Source organism: Rissa tridactyla, chromosome 8 (genome assembly GCF_028500815.1).
Source record: "Rissa tridactyla isolate bRisTri1 chromosome 8, bRisTri1.patW.cur.20221130, whole genome shotgun sequence".
NCBI classification, from domain to species: Eukaryota; Metazoa; Chordata; class Aves; order Charadriiformes; family Laridae; genus Rissa; species Rissa tridactyla.
The window spans coordinates 12,697,999-12,710,475 of NC_071473.1; the positions used below are offsets into that span (position 1 = coordinate 12,697,999).

The following is a 12,477-nucleotide window of genomic DNA, read 5'->3' on the forward strand; positions in this document are numbered from 1 at the left end:
GAAAGTGATATAACCTCTTCAGCTTTGGAATGGGAAGAACTTTGGCCTTTTGAAGGTTAAATGAACTGTCGTAGTAGTAACTGTAGCATAACTGGTAGTACATTAATAGCATTGCTACAGGCATTTTACCATATGATACCCAAATATTTTAAATTTTTATATTTATTGCACTATTAATGACCAGATTGAATGCCAACAGAGTCTGATTTTCCAGCAGTACTCTTCCTTTCAGTCTGTGTATGCAGACCAGCCTTATCTCCTTCAGTGGAATAAAGGAGGAGATGGATAATGTGTGACATGTCGAAAACATCCTCTATGTTTATTTCTCTAGTACAAGGGCAGAAAGTGGAAATTACCGGGGGGGCGGGGGGGGGAGGGGGGAAGAAACTATTCCATGTCCCACTTTATTATTTATTCCCTGTATTGTCTAATCTCTTCCAACTTCTGCTTAACAATGCAGTTCTGTCTGACAGCAGTTGGCAGGCACAACAGCAGACTAGGTATTACGCAGTCTTGCTATCTAGAGAAAAATTCCACTCCGTGCTCTTCTTTCCTTGCAACCCTCCAGGATGAAGAGGGGAAAAAACTATGGATATAGTAGATGCACCGGATAAATAATTAAAGAGCTGCTTTAACAGACTTCTTGGCGGACAAAGGTTACCATGGAAGGGCACTGCAAGCAATTAAAAACTTAACACAGATTTGTACAGGTTTCTTTAAAAAAGGCATTCTTTTATACTCAACTAAAAGTCCAACTCTTACAAGCCCTACTGTGAGTGGCCTGAGATAGTGTCTATGCATTTAGTGACTTCATAATTTGTAGATCATTAATGTACTGAAACATGTTTGCTAAGCAATAAATCTCCTCAAAGAGGGATTACTGTTATCAACCAAAGGCTGAAAATGAGAGACCCTAAAGAAGTTCAACACCCTTCCTGTACATTTAAACTAAACGCATACTACATTGCAGACTGCTCCACTGTTTGCTCTTTAAACAAAATGGCAGATGGACACTTCTCAGTCCAAAATGATGGAGGTATAGGAAGAAAAACTACTGACTGATATTTAGGACTATGCTCTTGGTAAATGAAAGTTCATTAGAGCATAGAGGAAAAGATTTGTCAGTGTTTTCCAACAAAAACAGCTGGTACTTACGAGCTCTACTTATTCCATTGCACTTTTCACGTTGAATGTTGCGAGATTCAAGGAGTACAGACAGTTCCACGCCAAAACATCATTAAAGGTGTTTCTGTTTCTGTAAGTTTCATTGAAGGTGTTTCTGTAAGTTTATCATTAGAACATACTGGAAAAATAACTTACAGTTTATATTAGTTTATATATTGTACAGTTTATACTAGTTTATATTATTTATATATCCCTTGGCATCAGATCAATTCCAGTATATTATCTCACCTATATTCTTAACTCCCCCTTGCTCTGTGCTGTGTTTAAGAAAATAATTTTGCTCTTAGATTAGGGTACACACTCTCATTTACCGAATTATATGTATTGCCAACCATAATGGCATAGGGACAAAGCAAGAGCAATTAAAACCTGTGAGCTTTAATAAAACGTAAATATTCTCTCCCACTGATGCAGTGACAGCTTCAGCTAAAAAGAGACCAAGCCAAACAGCTCACGTGTAACTTTTTTCTAGTGCATTCACGCTAACATATGGCCCTGTGCCACAGGGAACAATTTCCAAATGCATACTATTACATACATAAAGAAACACAGAGCTTTAAATTATTAATTTAGACATAACTGGGAGCAAGATAATCTTGTTGCTCTTGTGCTGTTGAGGGCCATAGTTTCTTCATTCCTAAGATAAACTGTAGGTTATACAAAAATGTAAATTATCATATATCCTGACTGGTTGATTATATATTGGATATTCTTCTCTTCACATAGAGGTCTCCAGAACATGGGCCCTGCATGCTCACAGATCTTTATTCCTAGGGTAATCTGTGCACATGTGAACACATTCAAGTAGAAATAGTAAGGAATGGTTAGACACGTACTATTCACATTTTATGACCAGATGTCATTTTTAGAATTTTCAGCTTTCTGATATGTATATGATTCACTTACCTATGTCTAAAACCTGAATAAGTAGGGAAATAATGAGATAAATACATCCTTAGATCATTAAAAAAAGTCATTGCTAAGAAAATCCTTGTCAGGCTCAATACCTGATACCCTCTGGTGAACTGTAGATAGCAAAGCATCACGCGCCTCTCCCTTGCGGGTGGCGCAGTGCTACCCACCAGATGCAGCCACTCTGGCACCCCGCTCTCATCTGGCTTTCCTGCTTATTCTCTCCTTGCTGGTTTAATTCTGTACTCTGCAGGAAATTTTGCACATGTCCTACAAAGAAAGTATTTGTTTAGGCTGGCAAAAAGGAGACTAATAGGAATTCTAATGACTGCCTACAACTGTTTGAAAGAGATATGTGAAGACATAAGAGCCAAACTCTCCTCTGTAGTGCTAGACAATATAGCAAAGGCAATGACCACAGATTTCAGCTCTGAGGATTCAGACTGGAGGTTAGGAAAACCTTTTTTACCAGGAGGGTAGTGCAGCACTGAGCCAGGCTGACATACAGGTGGTGGGATTTCTGTCCTTGGAGGATTTAAATACTTAGCTAGGCAAGCTTCTCTCAGTCTACCAACATTTTTCTGACTCTATCATTCTTCAGATGCAAGTGAATCTCAGATCACCATGAAAGTAATGCAAAAATACAACAGGAACCATATCAGATCTATGGAAATAATCACAACCACTGTCTTGAAAGGTTCATAGAATTCTTCATACATGGGCTGATGAAGCTTCAATCAAGTCTGGATGGCAGGTAAGTATAAAGTCCATTTCATGGGTAAGAAGTGAAGTCACCAGCTAAGCTTTATGAGAAGAGTAACGCAAGCAAAGGCCCAGCAGCCTTGAACTTGTGTTCTAGTCAACAGAATAATTTACCACAGAAGAGAAGCAAACTCCAAAACCCCCTACATTGTTCAATGAGCTCCCCAGGAGGGAAGGCTGGTTATCTGCCCAATCTCAAAATATAATTATCATCATCATGATCATCATCATCTGATTTTGAGTCTTCTGATCATTGCTGCAAATGCTCTTTTACCAAGCTTTTTACCTTCAGGACAGGTTCAAGAGATGCACTTGACCCCTTTGGTTACTCTGCAGGCTAAACAGACCATGTGATTTACATTATTCATGTGGAAATAAGTTGCAAAACCTCACGTGAACTCCTGTTATTCCTTTCCTTCTGAAATATTTTGGATTTTATCTGCCGTTCAATCTTTATGAATACATACCTACAAACCAGTTTTGTGCAGGAACAAAAATGAGATACAGATTCTGTCAATACTTAGTGCCCCTCCTTGAATCTTAGTAGCCATTAGTCCCTCAGTTTAAGTGAGACAGGAAGAACCGCAAGGCTAGATGTGATATGAAAATATGCTTTTCCACACGTAGGATTGTAAATAGCATCCTACATGACGTTTTAACCACAGAGAAAAGAACACAACACAGTTTAGATGGAATTCTTAAAAGGAAAAGAGATGAAGCTGCTGTGGTTTTCCGAAAACAGGCCAGCCTGGGCACTCCAGCCACAGCTCGTTCAATCCAAGCAGCCCACATGCAGCCAACAAGACATATGTTTCCTTAAAACTGCCAGGAATGCAAAGCAATGCTAGACAAGTCTAGACTGATCGCAGGATAAATGCAAGAAGTAAAGAAGTGGATCCAACTGTGTGGTGGATGACATTTGCCTGGCACGGGAACAGTTACAAGTGTTCAAGTCCTGGAACAGGGTGGGTGTGGGGGGAGAAAGACACAATTTTCCCAGAGGTGCACTTGGTTCCAGAGGAGACTTCACCGCCCATCAGTGGTGAAATTCAGCTTAGCTAAGTTTGCTCTCCTCTTTGCTAGACAAATACATCTCCCTCTTTCTTAACACAAGTATGCGCAGATCAGGTTAAAAAGCCAAGTCGCGAACACAGCTACTGCACAAGTCACACAAATCAACCATCTCACTGAAATCTTTCTGCTTCTACACAAAACACCAGATTATGCCTTTATCTGTTGCTCTCCCCATCTTTTGTAGGCGCGTACGTGATGTCTCTTCAGTTATCTAAAACTTATTCACACAGATCCCACACACTGCCTAATCTCACTTCCTGAACATCCTAATGATACTGTCTCTTATAAATTGAAAATTAAAATACAGCTTTAATAATTTCTACTTAAAATTTATAATGCTACTCCTGCCTTCAACAAAGACCTGCTTCTTGATCTAAATCCTACCACTGTCCAGTTTACTCCCAATGATGCTGTTCAAATTGCCCAGCTAATTCATTACCTGAAGGGCAGATGTCAGTCCTGGAGAAGTGGCCATCCTGGTGGAGCACACTTAGATGTCCTTTTGACTTATGTGTGTGTGTTTCCTTCCTGTGGAAACAGGGAGCGGGTCAGAGGGAAAAGGGAGGAGGGCTGTACACACCGAGATCCACAAGCCTGGTACAGACAGACCTAACTCTCTCATTAGTACTTTCCTGCTCAGCTTCAAATCTTCTTCCATTTATTAACAGTCTTTTGGTTTGAACTAATCAGTATATCTTGTTCATTCCCTTTATAGCAACCTGACTTTTACAGCGTGCTGCAATGCTGAAACATTCCCGAAGTTTACTTAAAATTAGAATACACATACAAGTCCTAGCTATTACAATACAGCTTCACCTCCTTTGTGAAATTATTAATATTTTTGTGGAATTATGAATATCATTTGGACAAAGACAGGATAACATCTCAGTATTGGCAAGTACCTACATTCAAAAACCACGAGTCAGGTCACGATACATTTTATCATTGGCCTAAAAAATGATAGGTTTCAAAAAATGAATTTTAGGCTTCCTTCAGATGACAAATATATTTTCTTCCCCTTCTTTTTAATATGAGGGTAAAAGGCTTTCTCATATTTCTATGACTATCGGAGAAAACACTAAATGCCTTGAGGCTCCTCATAATGTTGCAAGAGTTACAACACACTGCTGTTTCCTGATACCCTTATGCACTATTCATGTAGCAGGAGTTAAAATGTAAAATTTGTAAGATTCGTTAATACTTCTAATTTATGTTTTTTATTAAAATTGCCTATAATTTACTAAAAACATAGCTCTTATTAATGATAGGGCTCATGCTTCGCCCATTTAGTATTAATACTTGCAATCACTATGAAAACAATTTCCGCTTTAAGAGTATACAGGTCCAAATCCTGCCTGTGGCAACATCCGCTTCAGTCAATGACATTAAAAAATGCATATCTGCAGGCAGAATCTGGTTCATTGCCACGTCTGTCATGCAGCACCCCAATGCTCCCATGAAGAGTTAAATTTGAATTCCATTGACTTCAGCAAGTGTTAAAATCTGTAAAGGCTGATTTTTTCTCTTTTCTGCAATGCTCTTCCTGTGAGATTCAGTTATTTAAACTTACATAAGAATTCATTAGAAATAGCAATATTGGGTTCTTCTAATAGACAGCCTTAGAAGGAGGTAACACTTTACATGCATGGAGACATATCAGAATAATAAACAAAGATGATGAATTTCCAAATGGTGTACAAAATAAGACCCTCTGTAGTGTGTGCTGGTCGTCAGAAAGCATGCTAATCCAAAAATTCTTTTCAGATGACCCAGTTCCTGGATCTGAATTTTTATATGTACATATTTGGAAGTGTGCATGTATACATGTGGACAAATTTATATGGAGACAAGTGTATCTGCACAGCAGGCTTGCTATTTAAATGAGAAAGCTGCAGGAATGCTGTGGTTTGCTCTGCAGGGAGGGCAGCAGAACCATCGTATAGATGGGTCAGAGTCCAGAGCTGTTTCTGTACATGTGTTTTGCAGAACAGGGTCATACAGAAAGACAGCGTCCTCACTGGTGGAGCTGTTTGTCATTCACCTTTTGCTGCAAATGGGTAAGCCTCCTTGTGTGTTTAGACACTAGTATGAAATAAAAATGCTAAGTAGCTTATTTTACTGTACAGATTAGATGAAAATGTGATTTATTAATTCCTTACGTTCTAAAGATTTGATGTTATTTGAAACGTGCTGAGAGTGAGCAGTTCTCTTGGGGGAGCAAACAGGCATATTTTCTAATTTATTCTTAATGATTAAAGATTTGTGCTTTTTTGGATGACAAGATCAGTAACCAAAGCGACAAAATATATTCCTTCTCTAAGCAGTACAAGTGGCTACTTTTCAAAATAGTTTCTTCTTGTAGGGCACTTTGACCTTGTTTTGGATTTTGTTTGTACAATGAAATCCTAGTCCTGCCATTTCAACCACACACTGCTGCAGATTTCAAACAATGGTAAGTTTTCTGTGGCCAAGTCCTTATTACCCCTCCTTAATAACAGGATTTAGTCTCCTTTGTTTGTATCTCTAGCAGAGTGACTGGTTACAAGTTGTTTTCTTAATGCATTTGATTTGTAAAGCTATATGTTTAGAGGGCTGGGTTGCTATTGCAATTGTTTTGGCAGGATGGTAAGCAATGTACAGGCTTATTTGTAATGTTTTAAGTCCTTGACATGCTGTACTGTACTTCAGAGGCTCCACAATTTATTTTTTGTTGCAGCTTGCCTTTAGTCCTTGCCAATTTATTTCCTTCCTTTTTCCAAACAAAGCTAGGGTTGTTAGATCCTAACATTAAAGAATTTTAATACCTAGATCCAGTTACGGAGCTAATTTTTAATTTACCATTATCCATACAACCTTTGACTAGATAGAAAAACTCTGCAAATGGGCTAAAGAGATGTGACCCACTAGCATCAAAATACCCTCCTGACTCAAGGAGGCCCCTGAACTCAATGCTTTTGCTACCATCATCCATAACCATATTTTTAAATACTGCTTTTAAAAAGTTCTCATAATGAGATCACTGCACTGGCAAACAGTTTTGTCTGATCCAGTAATAACATTTCCAGGGGCAGCACTGCAGTTTGTCTTGGCTAGTTTTTGCCAGAAATTTTTATTGGTTTTCTTAAAGTAATTACAACATTAATATCAAAAAAAAAGCATTTCCAAGAGGGGGGAAGACAAAAGATCAGCAAAGAAAAGAAGAGTAAGCTCTTCCTTTTCATTTATTGTCATCTCCACAGATCTGCAGGTCCTGCAGATCAGCATGGTGAACAAAAAATTTAATTAATATATCCTGTATATGTTTGCTGTATAAACCATGGAACATAGCTCCCTGACACATTGTGCCGTTTATGCCCAAATCTTTCACATGTTTCAGCAAAGCCTTACTGCAGCTAATGAAAGGCATTTGTTTTCAGCAGTATTTTCTGACTCGCGCACCTTTTGGTCTGGAGGATGACAGTGGAATAAGAGGTAGTGAATTACTCTAACTGAGATGAGGGAATGAGAAAAAGGAGGTGTCTTCAGATGTCTCAAGATCTCATAAGTTTGTCAGAACTCCTTACAACCTCCTTGTTCTAGGCTCATGGACTTCAGTTCTCAAGGAGTTAAGGACTGTTGGAAAGCTGCTGCTCTTACTTAATCTCACCACGTTCCTTTGAAGGGGAGAAGGAAATGTTCCCAAGGCTGGAGGGGGATGGGGTATGTGAGTAAGGTTGTTTACCAAGGACACACTATGGTTTGTAAAGATCTGAGACACTTTTTATGAGTACACCAGGGCTCTCAGGGATGAAAGCAAAGAACCCTCTAACACCTGCAGAGGGGAAGGAGAAGGGGGACAAAGCTGTGAGAGCCTTGATGTGCCTCAGTGGTTTTTAGGGTGACTAATGAAATGATGTTCTACATTGGGCATGGCAGCTCCCCTTGTATGGACGTTTAAAGAACCATGAGAGAGGATCTACTTTCTCATTGTTTTCTCCATTCCTCCCCTCACAGAGCTGTTCAACAGTGGAATCGTTCTAGAGCATACTTGCTAGGGTCCACAGGCGGGAAGAAATATATGCACCTGGATTTTGAGTGTTAGCGGAGTGTGATTTTGCTCCAAAAGACATAATACATATTTATGGTAAATTGAATGGTATTCCTGTCTCTCTGTCTCTAACACCATGTGCATCACATGACAAGGCATGGATGCTTCCCAAGCAAGCAGTTTAGGAATCTCAGCTCCAGATTTCCAAAATTTCCAATGCTGAGAATTTACTGTTGTGTTTCATGTGACCTTTGAACTCTGCAGGCCCTATTTTATAGAATTTTCTGTAAGAATTTTTAACTTTAAATAAACAAAATATGAGTCTCACTTTAGAATTTCTGCAAAGCTTTTTTGCTTGTTAGACCTTATGTTAAGCAGAGGTGACAAACAATGGAAGGATAAAAGCTGCAGCATGGGAAGCTCTGTGGACGACAGCTCATATATAAATTGACCTTTCAATTACCTAAAGCTGCATGCTAATTTTCCCCCTGCTACAGTACCTGGTAGGTACTGATGGAAGAAACATATGAGGTTTCTCCCATCAGTGCTTTTTAAAGAATGCTTTGAAGTCCATTCTACTCCTCCCTAAGTATTTGGCAACTATTGCCTCTTCATGTGAAAAACTAATATATAAAAACCACAGCTCAAACAGGACTACGTTCACTCTCAAACACTGGGGTTTTTTGCAGCCAGAGGAAGCGATGACTGGGGTAATTCAGGATCCATCCTGCTGGAAGACAGAAACTAAGAGAAATCTAACAACCTGCAATCTTCTTATTAGATCAGCACTTTCAAAAAAATATAATGGGCTAATTGCAATGAAAGGGTTATTCTCTCACTCATCTATATACAACCATCTCCAGGAAAAAAATCCTAAGGAAAATATCAGGTGTTTCAAACAGGTCTAATTTTGGACATTAGAGAAGAATAGATATGTGAGAGTTCACTGTCTTATGGGACTTTAACTCACCTCACATCTTAAGGAATATATAAGGCATCTGCTGGTACTGAAAAAACAGGTCTAAGCTTGCTAAATAAAGCCATTATATTCAGTCTTCCATTCTTCTAATTCAGATGCAAAACTAGAAGTGTCTTCCCGAAAACTTTGTAGTATAAAATCAACCGCAAAAGAAAGAGATCAGGTTTGTTAGGTCTTCTTATACAAGCTCCTTATACAAACTCTTTATATAAACCCATTTGCTACTGTTTACAGGTATAATGCATGTCACCAGGTCTAATAGCTGTAACCATCCTATATTCAAACACAAGAAATGGAGTAGACAGGAAGTAAAATAAAACTAATCAGGAATGAATGACACAACTATTGGAAGAGAAAGGCTCCTTCATGACCGGAGCCCCCAAATGCCTTGTCCCGATGGTTTGATGATATCGTTAATGATATCATCACCACAGTGTGAGATATAGACTGGGTAAGTGGGCGATACAATGGTTGGAAAATTGGCTGAATTGCCAGGCTCAAAGGTTTGTAACCTGTGCTGCAATGTCCAATTGGCAGCTGGTGACCTGTGGCGTCTTTCAGGGGACAATATTGACACTAATGCTGTTTAATGTCTTTATTAATGACCTGGATGATAGCATGGAGTGCACACTCCAGAAGTTGACAGACTACAGCAAACTGGGAGGCATGTTTGATAAGCGAGGTGGCAGGGCTGCTAATCAGGACGACCTTGACAGAATGCAAAAATGGACCTACAGCAACTGCATAAAGTTCAACAAAGTTCAAAAAGTGCAAAATTCTGCAATGTGGACTGAATAATCACAAGAAACAATATAGGCTGGCCACCAACTGACTAGGGAGCAGCTTTGCAGAAAAGGACCCGGGGGCTGTGATGGGCAAGTTGAACATGAGCCATCAGCACGCCCTTGCAGCAAAGAAGGTTTACCACTGGATGGCCTGTGTTATCAAGAGTTGCCAGTAGACTACACAATATGGTTATACCACTCGGCACTTTTTAGCCCACCTAGGGAATACTGTGTCCAATTTTGGTCCCCCCAGTCCAAGAGAAACACTGAAAAATTAAAGAGGATCAAGCAGAGGTCCACTAAGATGATTAGAGGGTCGGAGAACTTGACTTCTGAAGAAAGCTTGAAAGAACTGTATTTGTTCAGCCTCGGGAGGAGAAGTTTCAGGGAGGATCTAATCATGGATAACTGAAAGATAGTTACAGAGAAGACGGAGGTACTCCCTTCCCAAGGATGCATGGTGACAGGACAAGAAGTGACAGTCACAAGTTGCTTCATGGGAAATTCTGTCCAAATATAAAAAAAAATTCTTCACTGTGAGAAACAACTGTGAGGTTGCCCAAAGAAGTGGTGGAATCTACCTTACTGTAATACTCAGGACTCAGCTAGACAGGATCTTGGATAACCTAATCTAAGGCCCTCCTTTCAGTAGAAGGCTGGCCCACGTGATCTCCAGAGGTATCTTCCAACTTAAGACTTTTCTGTCATTCTGTATATGCAAACACTTAAAAAAACCCTAATGGCTGAAAATGAAAAATATTCATAATACTGTTCATATATATAATGGAAAGTACATTATTTGTCCCTTCACACTGCAGTTAAATCACTAAGGAAACTTCTCCATAAACCAACGAAAAATAAAAACTACTTTTAAGGCAAAAATAGCATTGGTATTTTATTACAAAGGAAAACTGAGTGATTTAAACTTCTAGTCCCATTTATTTTACTAATGATACATTATGTCTGAAAGGCCTTAAGGAAGTTAAGAGTCTTCAACTTCCTATCTGAATGCTAAATTACAGCTTCTATATCCCTGTTCAGATCTTGAGATTGAAATCAGTTGTGCCCGTGTCCTTTTTTTTTTCATAAGTACATAGTTTTGGGGCTTGCAGCTTGGGAGCCTCGTTTCCTTATCAGTGGCAAAGGGCAAAATCAAGGCTCCAACTTTCAGTCTTGCTTACAGAATACATCCATCCATATCTCTCTTCCTAGCAGATTGATTTATTCATTAATAAAAATGGCAGCACAGCCATATATGCCTGCATTTGAACTAATTTTCATTGATGAAACCTCTTACCATTCATCACTAGCTTTCTTGGAGTCACTGGCAACCGTGAGGTTCCTTTCTTGCAGGTTCCCTCCTATTCCTGTTCAGATAAATCCAAAGATCTTATTAGCCTGTGTTTTTACTTACAACCTTTTATTGCACAGCAGAAAGCATGCCCTGATCCCTTCTAGCTATGTAAATACTGAACTTGTTTGATGATTTTGATAGATACATGATAAGGCATAAACTGTAGCTACGTAATCACTAAATGTAAAAAAAAAAAGAAAAAAAGAACTTATTATTCCACTCCTTATATTACAATCTAATGAGACCAACACTTATACTAGTGCTCCATTTAACATATCTGCAAATTGTCTGTAAGCTGTTTTACATCGAACTTTGAACATTCAGTGCACACACATATGCCAGTAAGACCAGCATTTGAGCCTGTATTTCCATTTTACAGTCTCTCTCAGTCATGATGGCTACCCAGCCTGCACTTTCAGACCTTGCTCTGAAAGTTCCTCATGTATAAAAGGGAATTATAGCTAGTGGAAAAAAGGCTTATCTCAAATATACAGGCAAACTGTGTCCACCGTATAACAGCTGGTAGTGGGAAGTGGGAGAGCTACATCTGTTCATTAATGAATTCCATCTGGTTTCAATGATACAGTCTACCATATGGCAAAACAAGCAGCGTGAACTGGCATGGAATGGTTGTCTGCTGTTTGCCCACTATGAATTCTGTTGTCATTAACTCGGTGACTTTGCTTATCTCTCAAGATAAGCCTGCAAAGGTAGAAGGAGATACTTGGATATGCCACGTTTTCTTTCACACCATCATCCTTCATAAAAATGAGTGAAGGAGGAGGCAGGGAAAAGGTCAACATCACTTCCAGGCACTTAGCACTGCATTTAAAATAAAATCTCGAACAACTCACTCAAAGCACATCAGTCCAACATAAGTCTGAAAAGCAGAACCTAGATAATTTGTTTCCAGGAAAAGCCTGAAGTCATCTGGCAGCGTGTTGATATTGCTTTAAAAATATTTATTCTTAGCTGCTAGCTAAGATAAAATATGGATGACAACTATACAACAATTAAAAACACAAGTAAGAGAAATTGAGGGGAGAGAAAGGAGACTATTTTTACCAGTAAATATTTTCTTATAGGGACAATATTATACACTTATTAGCAAGCAGTGCCTTTAATGAAGTACATGATGAAGTAGAACAGTCAATTTTCCTCTTTCTAGTCACTTAAGTTGTAAGCAACAACATCTTTTGTTTAAAAATCAAGTGTTCTGTTTCATTGCACCACAATTCCACTGGCAAACTTAGCTCTGTATGAGGGGAGTGTTTTAAGTGACTTCAGCCCTAACGCTTCAGCCCAGTGAAGTCAGGCTGCTTATGCTTACAGTGCTTGGCTCAGCCTGAGGTGCCACTTTCTTTCCTGAAATCCCTGGAAATCAGTAAAGCAGGGCCGC

The 12,477-nt window shown here is 39.1% G+C and overlaps 1 protein-coding gene across 1 annotated transcript in view; it reads right to left on the minus strand.

Annotated features, from left to right (window-relative positions):
• The window catches only part of NUBP1 (NUBP iron-sulfur cluster assembly factor 1, cytosolic), a 93,567-nt gene extending 89,160 nt beyond the window's left edge, over window positions 1–4,407 (minus strand). Inside the window, exon 1 of the mRNA XM_054212349.1 lies at window positions 4,373–4,407. The gene's annotated coding sequence lies outside the window, so the exon portion shown is untranslated. The remainder of the gene's footprint in view (window positions 1–4,372) is intronic.
• Between the last annotated feature and the right edge of the window lie 8,070 nt (window positions 4,408–12,477).